This window comes from Palaemon carinicauda, unplaced genomic scaffold (genome assembly GCF_036898095.1).
Source record: "Palaemon carinicauda isolate YSFRI2023 unplaced genomic scaffold, ASM3689809v2 scaffold349, whole genome shotgun sequence".
NCBI classification, from domain to species: Eukaryota; Metazoa; Arthropoda; class Malacostraca; order Decapoda; family Palaemonidae; genus Palaemon; species Palaemon carinicauda.
Window position 1 is genome coordinate 145,406 of NW_027171172.1, and position 17,250 is coordinate 162,655.

Sequence of the window (17,250 nt, forward strand, 5' to 3'; positions counted from 1 at the left end):
TTAGGAAAGATACATTTATACAATTATAATAGTATTAGGAGTCATACACAAGGAATAATAAAAAAATAGCAATTATCCCAATGTTATGCCTCTAACATCTAGAATTTTCCTATTTGGGGAGAAATTCCCTAAACTGGATAGACAAAGTCCAATATTTGCTTCAGCCAATCAGGGACCTCCACTCTACTTTTCGTTTCTCTGGTTCTTTCAATTAGACAGAAACCTTGCAATTTGATTATGATATATTAAGGCAACATAGAGTGTAATAGACCTCCAAAGAGTGATTTGTATGACCCCAATTTTATAGATGTATACAAGAGAAACGTATAAGCATTTCTATGTTCCACAAAGTTTCTTCTTCTTCTTTGTCATTTACTAAATAACAAGTATGTACCTATCTAAAAAAAAGGTTTATTTAAAAGTGTTTCTAGCATATATTAAGAGTTAATGCTGATATAACTATCATCTAACTTAAATGAAATAGACGTATTATAAGAATTAATCAGGATATGATAGAGAATCAGAAAACCACTGATTATTCAAACATTTCTCATCTAAATCAAAAGCATATTTGCGAAAATATTTAACAAACCTTTTCAAAATACATTTTTTTTTCTTCACGGAAGCACTATTTAGACATCACTTTCTTGTGCCGAGGTATCTACTGTACGTGTTTGTCGCATCTTTATTAGCTTTGAAATTCCCCTCGCTTTACATTAGCGTTTTGAGATGGGGAAGACATTCACCCAACTCATAAAGGTACCACAAAGGTGACCTTCATGGCCGGAATAGGTTCTCACGCTCACTTAACTAGCACTCGTCATTGAAAAGACAAAGCAGATAAAGAACGGCAGACGTCATTAACGGATGTCTGGACGTCTCAACGATCATGAGCGATGTGATGACGAAGCCGCTGTCTCAGAAGAAGAACCTAGGGATGGTGGGAACACGGTATTCTTTAACATTTATGATAATAATACAAAGTATATACTGTCACTTCTTCTATAACTATAATATCTACTTTTAGTCATTGTGTTCATGAAAGGACATACCTTGATATAGGTTTTACAAACAAGAGTAAAGTTGTGTTTCTATTTGGACATGTGTTATGAAAGATATATTTATACAATTATAACAGTATTGAGAGTCACACACAAACAATACTTAACAAAATGCAAATATCCCAATTGTGTCCCTCTAACAGCTAAAATGTCCCCATTTGGTGAAAAATTCCCTAAAATTAGTAGAGAAGGTCCTAGATTTGCTTCAGTCAATCAGAGACCTCCACTATGCATACTCTTCGTTTCTTTGGTTCTCTCCATTAGCAAAAAACATTGCATTTTAAATAGAATATATTTAAGTAGCTCTTCGATACACAACTTGGAGTATAATAGACCTCTAAAGAGTGATTTGTATGAACCCTATTTAATATATATATATATATATATATATATATATATATATATATATATATATATATATATATATATATATATATATATATTTATATATATATATATATATTATATATATATATATATATATATATATATATATATATTCGTATATATATATATATATATATATTCATATGTGTATATATATATATATATATATATATATATATATATATATATATATATATATATATATATATATATATATATATATATATATATATATATATATATATATATATATATATATATATATATATATATATATATATATATATATATATATATATATATATATATATATATATATATATATATATATATATATATATATATATATGTTCATTTGTTGAATCATGGATAGATTTTAACTTTTGAACAACAGGAATATCGTAGAAAAACCTGTAGTATAATAACTAATAAGGAAGGATCATGAAAATGAATATAACAGACAAAATCAATATTTTCACCAATATGCCTAGTTTAGCAGTAATTTTTTTTAAACCCCTAAGTTCAACAACCATAGTGTTTTCTTGAAAACCTCAAGTTTAAGTCAATCTTTTTTTTCTTAAAAAACCGTCACATGGGCATTCATGTTGAGATGTTTGTAATTAAGCATGGTTTTGTGATTGTTATACTTCCTCTGCATACGACACACAATCTCTAGCCATAGGTTGTGAGTATGTTTAGTATATTCAAAACGTTTCTATGGGGTCTACTGGACGACCAGTTTCTCATTCACCCCTAATGAGCATATAACTGTACCACAGGTGCCAAAGTTTGAATCTGAGGCTTGGACTAGCACCACTACTGTATCCAACGTTCCCTTTGGTTTCAGGACAAATGGTATCTGGGCTTTCAATCATAACATCAATACAAATGATGTGTTTTAGGACCACAGGTAGTAGAGAGACCGGAGCCACCTGTGAATTTTTCAGTAGAATTTACTCCAACTTCGGATGGAGAGGTCTTAAATATCTGGAGGCTAAACTCAGCATTAGATATTCATAATCAATCTCCTGTACACCCTGTTCCCTGTTGATGCGATGGTGATACCATGTGCTCATGTGGACCCTGGGACGTCCACTTCCCCTTCCACTCCAGACCCTAGTAGGTCAAGCCAATCTTCCGGACAGTTGACCTCTGAGAGTGTCAGGCCATTCTCCAAGGCTTCTCTTTGTCCTTATGGAAAGGAGAGTAAGATGGTACAAGCTTGCACTCTGATTGAGAATGAGAAGGTCATCACAGAACTGAGAATGAAGGCAGAGATGAGAAAGAAGATATAGTAAAAAATTAAGGTATTGTCTGTAAGGAAGGTATTGCAAGAGAAGAAACTGTGTGCAATATACAGGTAGTCTGCCCAGGTAGAGGGAGAAGGTGAGGAGGAGGACTTGGATGAGGTTTCTATGCAGCTTGTTGACCCCTCAGAGTATTCTGATGGGGTGTATGAGTACTAGGGCAATTTTATAAATTTTCTGTACCATTTGTTGCGAAAGAACCGGATGTGAAGGACTTTATACTTTTGCAGAAAACAAAAAATAAAGTACGCTGATGATGCAGTCCTTCTTAGTAGAATAACACAGGATTTACAATGCTTGCTTACCAGAATGCATTAAATATCACACGAGGTAGGGCTGAAGATAAATAGAAGAAAGACAGAGATGATGAGAACTGAGTATTCAATGGAAGATGAAATATCATTGGAAGGAGAAAGGATTAATGAGGTAGAATCATTCAAGTATTTAGGAACAATGATCTGAAATACAGGCTCTTTAGGATTAGAGTTTATTGAAAGACTGAAAAAAAAATCAAACAATGGCTAGGTGAAGTAAAATTTTGAAATCAAATAGCCTAAAATTTCATATAAAAATCAGACTATATATCAGTTTAGTGAGATTGGTGTTACTCTATGGACATGCGTCATGGTATGACAATGAAACAATCTCCAATAGATTTAGTAGATTTGGGAATAATGCCTTCAGAAGGATATTGGGAGTTATATGGTAGGACAGGATTAGAAATGAAAATATAAGAGAGATTACTCGAGTACCATATGGGGATGAGATCATGATGACGGGTAGATGGAGATGGTTTGAGCATGCTCTTCGCACTCCCCACAAGAGATTAGTTCACCAAACGTTTAACTGGGCTCCACAAGGCACTAGAAGGATTGGAAGTCCTAAGCCTACATGGCTTAGGACCATAAAGCGCGAAGTAGGAGATGATGAATGGAGAAGTATTGAATTAAAAGCCCAATACAGAGATGACTTGCAAAATCTAACTAAGGCCCTTTGCGTTAATGGGCGTACGAGGAGATGATGATGATGATGAATCTTACAACCATATGTTTTGTTTTGTTTTGTTTCAGTGTAATTTTTTTTCTTTTTATATAGGGAACTCTGTTCTGGGTGAGCTGAAACTCGAAGAAGGAACGAAGGTGGACGAATTTGTGTGCCATTTTTCCAGGTCTTGATCATCACGGATAACAGAAGGTTATTCTTTTATTCCACTGTACGAATTCGGTTCTTTCCAAGGACACCTTTATTTTCCTTACCAGAACAGTATAAGAGTTTGGTAACCACCAAGGGTATCACCAAGAGACAGGCTGACCTGGTTAAGATTTAACCACCTCTGATTGTCTTCAATATGCACTTATGAACCTGCAGGAGCCTACAAGTTAGGGTATATACTTAAAGGCATATATTGTAATATCATTTTGCTCAAATATAAGTTTTTGTATCAATATTTCTAGTTTTTATGACCTTCAAAAACAATGGTCGATGTTCTCTTACTCCCCAGTTAGTGTTCCTCTATAGTTGAGATCCCAAAAATATTTAGGTGCAAAATGTGACACTTAATTTCTGAGTAGAGGATTTATGAGTATACCATATGTGGGCTATGCTGTGTAGTTTTTTGTGGGCATATTTTGCACTCTCTATACTATAAAATGGAATATTTATGAGGGGATTTTTAGTCATAGTTTGGTGTTCTACTTCCTTGCCCTAATAAGTAAGTATTTTAGTACATATAGTCCTAGTTTCCCAAGGCAATTCAGATCTCCTTCTTAGTAATCAATGAAAACCACAAATTCAGACACGTGTAGTTAATATTATGCATTTTATATGAATTACGTAAGTTACTTGTGTTTTGATGTCTGTTAGAATTGAAACAAATGACATCAGTAGCATACGAGATGTATTGGCTGTCTTGTGTCCATGAATGGCTGGCAGGGGCGAGGTATCATGAAAGAATTACCAGTCAAGTAGATTTTTAGCTCTTCTTTGAAACGTTTTACCTCCCATCTTACTCTCTGTAACTTTTAACTCACTCTCAGTACTGTAAAACTATAAAAAATTGAAGCAACTTTAAACAGTATTTCCTTATTTGATTCATAAATTGGTAAAATTGGTAGGAGACTTTACTTCGATTTACTGCCTGATACAAAATAAACATATCAAATGAGTTCCCATTATTTGTGAATGACAATTAGTCATGAACTGGACACCAAAGTCAACGGGTTTAAAACAGAGATATTTAACAAACATAAATGTTGTAATACCTTGACCTTTTGTATTTTATCCACTATGCTGAAGAAACAATTAGTGAAAATCAGGAGTCTATGAACTGGCAGCACTATATATTCTAACAATCTAATTATGGAAAGAAAGTGTTGGTGCATCATCCCCAGACACACAGCTTTACATAGTAGAAGAGAAAGCCAGTGTGCTTAAAGGTAACTATTTTAAAACTCAATAAAATCTGAACACTTTACAGTGATCACACTGTACAAATTAGGCAATACTTTATCGAGGTTGCTATGAGAATATGCCTAGAAAGACATAAATCCAGCAATATGGCACCTTTATTTCTCGTTCCCAAATCCAACCAATCACGAACGACCTGACTCTTGAAAACATCTCTCTGCTATGCAGTATGATAAAGACTTAAATCCAGCAATATGGCACCTTTATCTCTCATGACCACATTGCAATCGGCCTGACTCCTTAAAAGATCTCTCTGTTATGCAGCACAATAAGTACATCTTGGTTCCACCTACCTGTACAGTAAGATCTATGAACAAATGCAGAGGCAAACTGATGCTCTGATGTTGTTGCATAATGCTTTTTTGGGTTCAGCCATGTCGTCCTGATTGAAGGTTCATTTAGGTAGCTTTTTAAGGGATATTTGGCTACAGTGATATTCAAAGAGAATTAACCACAGGTTTCCAGAATTCTAACTCCTAGCGCGAGTATCCTTAATATAACTTTTAAGGATATCGCATAATATCAGGGGACGTATTTCTTGATATGACACATGGCAATCTTCACCAGAAATCGATTTTACGCTTTGAGGGGGAAGAGTGGCGAAAATGAAGGAGAGCCATTATCAAGGTTACCTGGTGTATCCCCTCCCGGTACTACTATGGCGTATTATTCCTTTTAACGTAGCCATTTTAGCACAGTGTTCTTCCACGATGCTCTCGGTGTTGTACCTGTTTTCAAAGAATATTATCATGCAATCTCTAGTATCTTCATCCTCTGGAAAGTTGAGTATTTAATCTTTCCTGTGCATAATTTTTGGCTACCTTTTCACATTTAAATTAACCTAATTTAGGGGTGTTCAGTGGAGCACTGCCCTCCCCGGAGGCGGCCATTTTAGGCCGCTGTCGTACGCCATAAATGCCTTATTTAGTTAGTAGTACGACGTTCCCAGTAATTTGCTATAAAGAAGTTCTAGCTAGTTAGACAAAATTATACTAGTGAAGATAAGCTTTACACATATAACATTTCCTCTTCCGAATAAACGTTTCTATCGTATACGATAGGGCCTCGGTGGTACTAGCATAGCCGAGATCCCGACTCGGGCTAGGCTAGCCTAACTCGTTTTAGTATACTTTAGTAACGTTATCCCACGTTTAATCTCTTGTATCGTTTTTATTAATTCGGTCGGAGATATAGATATCTCCTAGAATTACTAGTATAACACGATAGGCTTCTCTTTCAGAGAAATGAGGATAAACCGTTCCTTTCCCCTGGGTGCCGCCAGCCCAGGCAACAACCCTATCTTCCGTCATCGTCATTGAGTAGTGTACTCCGGCTTGACTTGGATACTGTTTTCTGTCGATCTTTTCCGGCGAGTATTCCGGCTTTGAAATACGACAATAACTAAGGGTATTCTGTCTTGTTGCCGACAACGCTACCAATAGGAAGTTCGGCTTCCTTTGTCCACAACCGAAAGTGGGTAGTATAATTGCCGCCACCTTTCTCCCTTGTGGACCAAAAGACATATCTTATATCTGGCAATGTCTCAGGCTAAGGAAACGTTATTCCTATGCCGCCCAAGACGTTGCCGGTATAGGAAACTATGCTTGCTTGATTTACAGCCGAAAGTAGGACGCATACCTGCCGCCACCTTTCTCTGTAAATTATAAGAACCTTTCTCTTCCCCTTCTCTCATTTAGTAACGGCCTAGCCGTCACGATTCCTGTGGCCGGTATTCTACAATCACCCCGCTTGCCGAGCTGACTGAGTTACCGGCCGGGCTCCTACAAAGGCGGTTAGGTTGCCGCTTTGACCATCTTTCTAACGGAAGCTAAGCTCTGGGAAAGGTTGAGCCTGCCCTGACGGCTACCAGTGGGAAACCCATTATACTTTTGAGTATTCTTCAGTCCTCTCTTGGAATGCCATCCACAAACTCTGTAACCGGCAGTACAGCCGGCAACAGAAATTGTGGCTGGATGGAAGCTAGAATCAAGATATTCCTCCCTTTCCATTTGAATCCTCATTCTGGAAAGAAGGCAGTAGAGACAGTAGTCCCTACACCCCTAATTATTGTACTAAACTATAATATTATGGCAGTCCTTCTTTCCATTCTTTCTCTCTCTCTGTCAGCTAGCGCCGCCAGGTACTAGCCTAACCCGGTAGTATACCGACAAAACTACAGTATAAGACAATACAGTAGTCAGTATTCCCGCAGTATAACAATAGAGCAGTTAAAAAACTACAGTATGTAATGATACAGTGGTATGAAATTTCCAACATACTCTGTATATCCTTTCATAGTCCATTGTTGAGACTGTTTAAAAAATGTTGAGGTGAAGTATTACTTCAACATTCTGATGAATCCTAGATCATTGGAACACCAATGATTACCTGTCAGTATTAATATTTTACAAATGGTGGAGTTAGTGTTAGTATCCACTGACTCCGGCTCTATGTACGAGAGTTATTCCACTCTTTATTTTAACTAATAAGGAAACTAAAAATATTAATATTGTAGGAACTCACAGCAATTGCCTGGATTGGAAACACAGATATGTGTCTTTCCTACTTCTTTTCTAGCTTAATCGGGTCGCTCCAATCGCTTGACCTTGCTGACCGACGGCTTTGTAAAAGATATCCCTGACACTATGGAGTCAAGGGATACAGCGAGTGAATCCCACCAAAGGTGAGTATGAGGCTTCCAGAAGAACTCTCCGGGACCTTCCCTACCTAACGAATCTTTAAAGTTCCTACTGTTCACTAAGGTTCAATCGAATACGTTTGGGCCTCAGGCACAGGTTCCCACAGGAAGTGGTCCAAGAAGTCATTACAAAAGCCATCACGGAGAATGGGAACCTGCTCCAAAAGTGGGGCATGTCCTCAAAGAGGAAATCATTATTAGAACTGCACCATGACCACGGTGCCTCAAATAGTAGTCCAGCTGTAAACCACCTTCCAGATGGTTTCTCATCAGCTGGTAGCCAGTCACCTGTATTTAATCCAGGCTTTGAAAGGTACTCGACCAGCTTTCGGCCCTACAAAAGTAAGGGCCAAAAAAGAGGATCCTCCTGAAATCTCCAAGGGTCAAGGAGGACGCAGTCAAGGAAACATGTCCTCAGGAACCTCTAAACAATGAGAGATTCCAGGTAGGAGGCAGACTTTTTCACTTTTGGGATCGTTGGACCTTTGATCCCTGGGTCCACAGTCAAATTAGGATTGGATTTGGTTGGAAATGGAACAAAAATCTACCTTTCCGAAATTCTTCCAACACTTCACCCCCTTATTTTGAAGAATATACCTCAGAACTCTTGAACAAGAAGGTGAGGAGGAAGGCGAAGTCCATCAAAATTCAAGGGAAGGCTGTTTTGTGTTCCCAAGAGAGACTCCGACAAACCCAGAGTTATTCTACACTTGTGTCCACTCAACAAGTTCATCAAGATTGACAAGTTCCGGATGCTTACAGTGCAACACATAAGGATCATTCTACCAAAAAGGGGCGTATACAGTCTCAATAGACCTGGCAGATGCTTACTGGTACCTACCAGTCAGTCACCCCCTCTCTTCCTACCTAGGATTCAGGCTACAGAAGACAAAATTTGTCTTCAGAGCCATGCCCTTCGGACTAAACATAGCCCCAAAGATATTCACAAAGCTAACAGACACGATCATCCAGCACCTATGCTCCGAAGGAGTACAGGTAGTAGCATACCAGGATGATTGGCGGGTGCGGGCAGCATCCAAGACTACTTGTCTGCAAGCGGCTGGAAAGGTGATCCAGTTCCTTGAACACCTGGGCCTCAAGACCAATAACTACAAGTTTCAATGGTTAGGAATCAATAGGAACTTGCAGTCACACCACCTCTCCATTCTATTAAAAAAAGAGTAGAGAAATTGCGGCATCTGTCAAGAGACTAATCCAACACAAGATGATTTAAAAATGCCAACAGGAAAGAGTACTTGGCTCTCTCCGGTTCGCAGTAGTGACAGATCCGGTGCTAGAAGCACAGCTAAAGGATGCGCCAGGAGTCTAGAGAAGATACGCATCAAACGCTCGAACAGATCAATAAGGTTGACACCGACCCGATTTTGCATGACATTAAGGTCGTGGTCAACGAATAATAGCCTAGCACAGACAATTCTCTTGCAACCACCACAAACATCAGTGGCGATACACACGGAAGCCTCCTTGAAAGAAGGGGGATGCCATCTGCATGAAAGGAAAGGGCAAGAAATTGATCATTCCAGTTAAAAAAACTTTCAAATCAACATCTTGGAGGCTATGACAGTTCTCCTGACGTAGAGGAGACTATCCCCTCGCAGAACAGTCCACATTGGATTGGCTCTCAACGACGAGGTGATAGAAATATGTCTATTTGACTAGGCTCAAGTTCACCTCACATCAACCACGTGATGTTAGCCATCTTCCGCCTGGCAAGGAAGAGAAGATGGCATTTATCAAACAGTTCACCTTCAAGGGTTCGGTGATGTGACGGCGGATGCTCTATCAAGTTGAAAGCCGATAGAGACAGAATAGTCCCTAGACGCAGACTCATTCTCCTTTTTTTTTGATAAAAGTCCCGGAACTGCAGATCGACCTTTTCGCAACGAGCGATAACAAGAAACTACCTCGTTATGTAGCCCCTTACGAGGACCTTAAGCAGAAGCGATAGACCTCATGTCTCTCGACTGGAATGGATGGAAGCAAATTTATCTGTTTCCACCAGCCAATCTCCTGCTAAAAGTCCTTGACAAGCTAGGATCCTGCAGAGGAACAGTTCCTGTAGTGGCCCCCAAATGGCCCAAAAACAATTGGTTTCCTCTAGTTCTAGAATTGAAACTGTAGCAGTTTCCTCTGCCGTACACAGTTTTATCCAAACTGGTGCAGAAGTCGGCTGTTACATTTCATCCTTGAGAACCAACAACGTGCATCCTAGGATTTTTTTTTCTTAGCAGCGAACAAAAGTTTGGGATCTCGAAGAATTTGGCCGACTTCATTGTAGAGTACAAGTCAATTCCAGCCAGGAGACAATGTGGATTGTCTTGGAAGAAAGGGGTAACCCTTGTGAAAACAAGGGGACCAAACGAGATTTTAACAGGTTTCTGTCTCTCTTTCTTCTTTTACCTACTTGAACGAGGCCTGACTTCCACTACGATAACCACGTGTAAGTCGGCCCTGACTAGACCTCTTTTATACGCCTTTGAAACGGACCTCATCAGCGAAACCTTTTTTAAGGTACCAAAGCATGCACTAGACCAAGGCCACCAAACTCTCAAAGCCCATTATATGGACGTTGGTCAAAGTGTTGCACTATCCTTCACACCTAACAATGAGGATTGTACTCTAAAACAACTAACACAGAAAGTCAATTTTCTGTTCGCAATAACCAAAGGGGCTAGAGTTAGTGAGATGTTGGCCATATCAGGGATGTAGGCCATATTCACTTCACAGAAGAGGGAGAACTGAATCCTTTCCCCGATCCTACTTTTCTCGCCAAAAACGAGCTGCCCACCAAAAGGTAGGGACCTTGGAGAATCTGCCCGCTGAAGGAAGATGTCTCCCTATGCCCATTAGGGTCTCTTAAGGTCTATCTTCTTAGAACTTTAGACTTCAAGGAAGGACAGCTCTTCCGAGGCGAAACCTCAGGATCAAAATCTATCCCTAAAATAACTGAGAGTTATGCTCACCTACTTATTCGTAGAGCGGATCCTGACAGCTCACCCGCAGTTCAGGATCCTAAGAAAATTGTTTCTTCACGGAACTTCTTCCAACACTATACGAAGCAAGTACATAAAATAATATATGTTGTTGTGGTGGCGGGTAGTTTTAAAAAACCCGTTGTCTAAGCCTGCGACGAACATTGAACTGGTTTGGGACTTTCCAGTGCATTTACCCTCGAGTGCAAATCACAACAATGATTAACACACTGTTCCATATAGGTGCATATCTGACAGATAACACCAGTGACGACTAAACGTTGCGTCACGGTGTTCATGCGTTCTCAAAATCTGTACAAGTCAGTCCGATTTGGTTTCACATCTCCATTGAGTGGCATCATTTCGATGAAATTACATATTTTTCTGACAGGAGAAAATATGGACCCTGATGTGTTTTCAATGCCGGATCATATTCATTCCTGATTGTAACTACAATTGATATTCTAGTTACAAGGTAAAATACTAAATGTATCTGCGTCTTATTGCTGCTATCTCTGTTACAGGCGAATAAAGTATTCTAGAGTTTTAATTAAGCCCTAGAAGGGCCCAACTTGAAATCAGACCCCAACTTGAAATCAGAGTACAGATTTCCAAGGGATGCAAAAGGTAATCTCTAGGATTTACCCTCCGTCCCTCTGTAGATACAAACTTTGAATCCTTATTTTCGAAGTCTACACTTTCCCTGCATGGGGTAGGAAGCCCTAAGCTAGTTCCAAGCTTAGTGGATATGACAAATAACGGTAATGACATATATAAAGGACTACGAGACCATAAAAGGAACTCATTCAAAGTAAAGGCACTTATACAAACCCGCAGATATAGTACTTTCAAGTAATTCTCTGGTTAACTTCCATCAGGACGACATAGCTGAGCCCAAAAAAACGGATTTTGAGCAAAGCAAGAAATCTTTTTTTGGGTGATATGGTCATGTCGTCCTAATGGACCCTCCCTTCTTTCAAAAAAAGGAGTATACAACTACGTAACGAAAGACCCCACCCGAAACTACTCTATTTGCGGCTATCCATGCTTAAATGCAACAAGGAATAATACGCTGTAGTAGTAATGGGAGGGGATCCATCGGGTAACCTTGATAACGGGTCCCCTTCATTTTCACCACTATTCCCCCTCAAAGCGTAAAATCTATTCCGGGTGAAGATTGCCATGTGTCGTACCAAGAAATATGTCCCTGATATTATGCGATATCCTTAAAAGTTATATTAAGGATACTCGCGCCAGAAGTTAGAATTCTGGATACCTGTGGATAATTCTCCGAGAGTATCACTGTAGCCAAATATCCCTTAGAAAACTACCATCAGGACGACATGGCCATATCACCCAAAAATCCATTTCTCGCTTTACTCAAAATCCATTTTATGCAGCAAAATTTAGCAGGATTTTTATTAAATTGTACATCCTTTATGCATTTAGATTCTTCAATCAGTCTGTCATTTATAAGAATAATTGCATAAATGTAAAAAAATTATATAAGAAAGAATTGATTTTTACAGCTGTATAACAATTATCTGTAAATTACATTATTATGAAATACAATTGGGAATCAAGAGAACTTGTATTTATCACTATTTTGTTAATAATATATAAAAAGTGTGAGAGTGATTGAAGAACAAAAATTAACACACAAGTAAATTTAGAATCTGCTTACAATTTTTTTTACAATTTTAAGATGAAATATCTTATTCACTATTAATAACCCAACCTAGTTTTGCTATTCTTCAAAACTGATTGACTGGTTATCAATATCAACTTATATATTTAAACAATCCTCTACTAAAATTTCATTTTCAAATTTCTTTAAATATTTATTTTTAAGCAAGTAATGCATTGCAAATGAATACAGCACACTTTAGCTGTGACTACATTAGTCCATATTTGGTGTTCTCAATTTATGTAGGACACACTGCTATAATGATATGCCTGTAGTTCTGCTATTCACCCTCTGACATCTGTTTATGTCAGCTCTTACTATGGTTTTACTAACCATGTATAGCATTTGAGAATACTTATCAACTATATTACCACAATATTTGAATCTAAATATCAGATATTCACAGTTATTGGGGAGAGAAAATTGAATATGTTTTGTTTTGGTAATGCTTGCTACAGAAACTTGTGTCACTGAGCCTTGCTCTGCCGCAGGACTTATCGGGGAAAAACAAAGTCTTCCAATAGTTTTTTCTTAATATTTTACTGATTGTTTACTGGAAATCATTTGAAGGTCACCTCCAACCGATTTCAGTAAGCATCACTTAATTCTGATTAAACCCCAAAAACCTTCATATATCTTTCAAAGCAACATGGAAAATAAAATGCTCCACCTTTCGCTCAGAATAATATGAAGTGAATTTGCTTCTTAGAAATTTGAGATGATTGTTGTTGTTGTTGTTATTGTTGTAGATTACCGGACACTTTGTGAAGTAGTTTAATGTACAAAATGGCTCCCTTCCTGAAGAAGCCTCAAATTCCTTTGATATATAGATAGACCATAGGTCATAGGGATTCATATTGGGTTACTCTGCATTCAGGGGACATTGTTTGTCAGAAGAGAAACTTCTTAATAGAACAAAACAAATAGTCTTTATATTTCTAGTGTCCCTGTAATTTATTAAGATCAATATGGAATGACTTTTAGAGAGAGAGAGAGAGAGAGAGAGAGAGAGAGAGAGAGAGAGAGAGAGAGAGAGAGAGAGAGAGAGAGAGAGAGAGAGAGAGAGAGAGAGAGTACCATCCTCCACCGAGACTAACAAAGAAGTGGAACATCTCCTCACTCAGCCAACACATCTAAAAGGTCATCGTCACGTGACCATCACATTGTGACATCGTCCGTTGCAGTAACGTCACATTTCTCTGTGACATCAACTCAGATCTGTTGATTATAGACAACAAGGAAACAGGGAAGACATGTACACGTGAAGAATCTCCCCTCCCCCCCTCCTTACCATATATACATACCACTTTATTTAATGTCCTTATGATGGTAATAATATAAAAAAAAAACAGTTAGTATTAGAGATAAATATATTATATCAACAACATCATATTATCAGTATAATGTCTAAATATCAGTAAAAATTAATAGTGAATTATATAATCAGGTGCAGTGCATAAATTGTCCATATTAACACAAATGAAAATTATAATCCAGGTTTTTTATCAATATCATATAGGAATATATATCAACAAAATGATATTCCCCAATTAACACAAAACATATATTAAATCTATTTACATTCCATGAGCAAGCATTAAGTGAAAATCAGAATTCAAGGAATGGTATATATAGTACATTAGATTATATGTTAATAAAAAAATATTCCAGACGGTTACAAAATATATAGTTTAATAACAAAAACAGTACGTTCAAATGATGTCGTGAATGGGTATCGAGTATAAAAATAGTATATTCATATTATGTTGTCAATAGATATACAGTATAAAAATAGTACAATTAAATTATGTCGTAATCGGTATACAGTATAAAAATAGTATATTAAACTTATTTTCTTAAAGGATGTTCAGTATAAAAATAGTAAAATCAAATTTTGTCATAAATGGGTATAAAGTATGAAAGTAGTATATTCAAATTATGTCGTAAATTGGTATAGAGTATAAATATAGTACATACAGATCATGTTGTGTATGGGTATACGGTATAATAAATAGAATATTCAAACTGTGTCGTGAATAAGCATACAGTATATGGGAACTGATATATATTTAGAAAAAGTGCGATTTTGTGGAAGGGAATAACTGTGGTATGTGAGGAAAAAATACATTCTATAAGGACTATGAATACTGTATGTATCAACAACAAAAATTATTCCTGCTAAGCCATTGATAAAATATTATAACAAAAAGAATATACAGCACCAAGATATTCTGAAAAAAAAATAGATAAATTATGAATTAAAAATTTCTTGTCTTCTGGTTACAGTGAAGATATATAGTATATTTTTAATTCTCTAACGAATTTTTAGATTTTTAAGGTAGAATTGGCACTAGCTTCCTTGCTCACCCAAATACCCCATTGAGCAGGTGAGAAATAAGGGTCATGGGGCATAGACAGAGTTGGAAGTCTGAGGACAGGAGTCAGCAGGTGGAGAGCCTCATACTACAGGACCTTCCTGGGGCACTGTAAACCTTATCTCAGCTGCCGCTTGTTATCAGAATCTGGCATTGGACTATTGTGGACTTCTCTCACTTAGGATCAGATTCCTGTGGAAAGAAACATAGGATTTTAGGTTGAGAAGGTAGATGTTTTCTTTGGAAAGGAATAAAAAGTTATTACAAAGCACATGGAATTTAGGATTGTATTTATAGGGGTTCTAAGAAATATTTATTAAATAGGTTGACTATGACAACAGGAGTGCACAGCTCTAAAGAATGGACTGGATGTAGAGACGAACGGAAAATAATATGAGTAGTGGAAATAAAATTCCTGAAAAGAGTACGTGGAATGATACATGATGGGAGAAGACCTGAAGACCTGTTGTTGAGATTGTGCATGTATGTACAGGTGGACAGAAAAGCAGACTGGAGAAAGGGGTGAAATGTACACTGATGTGCTGGTTCTGTACCAAAATGCATGTTCTTTATTCCTGGAAATAAGTGATAAAACTATGAAAAGAGTCAAGTATTCAAGTTCACTGATCACCATGTACTTTGGGCCATCATCATCATGAGGGATATGCTTCAGGGTTTCATTAATATCATCTTCCACTTTGAGAAGAGAAACTAAAATATATGAATGTTTCATGAAAGATTAATTCACAATTTTCATGTCAGCCACAGTAAAATAGTTTCTTGCTAAAGATATTGCTTTAAGTTATTATTGAGAGTAATCATATCTGTACAGTAGCAAATTTACATATAGGAAGGTGGCCTTTATATATTTACATATTAACTCATTTTATTATGGAGAGTGTGAGTGTGCTATTAATGAAATAAAGAGTATTTTGTTTTTATTACACTTCCTTGTAATAATATGATTATCATTTTGCTTGCTGGGTAATCCCTTAAATCTATTACATTTACCCTTAATCCATAAGTAAGGCCGTTTCCCTTGTGTGCTGATCAAAAGCAAAGCTCTAATTGTACTCACCTGAAGATTGTGATCAAACCGGAGATGGGGTGAGTTCTTTTCAGTTCCGATCAATCAAGAGGCTCTAATCACCTAAGTGGATTCCAGATGATTTGCTGGGATGAAGATGTCCTCGTCTTGTTTCTCAAGGAGACTAGACTACTCTTCTTTGGTTATTTGAATCTGCAATTAAATGAAGTTGATATTAAAAACTTCTCATAAAATATATGAAATAGCATTTGAAAAAACAGATCATCAAAATGGATCGAATCTTCCAGTTTTCGCATTATATTTATGATAGAACATTGTTCGAAAGAAAATATTCCATATTCATTTCAATAATCTTAATAAATTCACATTTAAAAGGACAATCTGGAATTAGATGGCTCCTTCATTCCAAGTCTGATCATTCCTGAATTTGTCACAATAAGGGAAAAAGAGAAATATTAATTATGCATCGACCAAATCCAGAGAACCATCCGGAATCAAATGGCTCCTTCATTCCAAGTCTTATCGACCAAATATCGACCAAAGAAAAATATAGAAGTTGAAGAGAGGAGGCTCTGTGCAAAGAAGTGGAACATGACTCTAGAGAAGGACAAAGTTAAGGAATGGCTATGTCTGGTACTCACCTACATCGATCCGAGAAGAGAAGTGAAGGAATTAACACTTTGAGAGATGACCTGCTTTTCCCTGAGGTCAGACTCTATTTCCAGAATGCAGATAATGTCTGCTGTTTAGGTACATTGCCGAACCCTTCCAGCCATGCAGAGGCTCTTGTAGTTTTTGCATCCTATAGGAAAAAGGTCTCAAAAAAGGCCTGAAAAACTCTCCACTCCTGCCCAGACAACAAAATAAAAACCATGAAAAGCTGTCGTATAAGCATGACCTCTCACCAGAGGGCTGATTTAGGTGCCATTTGAAGAAATGGTGGAATTTCCCAAAAGAAGCTCAACAAATAATTCTCCTGAAAACATGTAATAAACAAAGAATTAATCTTTGGTGAAAAAAAAATAGGTTTAAAGCATCTTGCTTGATGAGTGAAGACAAATTAGGTAAGTAAAATCCTCATGATGAAACTATTTAGAAGAGGGGAATTTTACAATTAGTTTCTAAAGACAAAAGTTGAATGATTGAAAACCCCAAGTTAATCTTTACTTATTTTTGTGATTCAGAAATAAAAAAAGTAATTTAGGACATATCTGTCTGTCTGTGCTGC

The 17,250-nt window shown here is 37.2% G+C and overlaps 1 long non-coding RNA gene across 1 annotated transcript; it reads right to left on the minus strand.

Annotated features, from left to right (window-relative positions):
• Positions 1-14,523: 14,523 nt before the first annotated feature.
• LOC137636656 (uncharacterized) lies at positions 14,524-17,028 on the minus strand. Its single transcript, XR_011043180.1, has 3 exons — positions 16,664-17,028; positions 16,053-16,214; positions 14,524-15,166 (listed from the first exon to the last, which is right to left on the minus strand). It is a non-coding gene; the product is annotated as an uncharacterized lncRNA (long non-coding RNA).
• Positions 17,029-17,250: the final 222 nt, after the last annotated feature.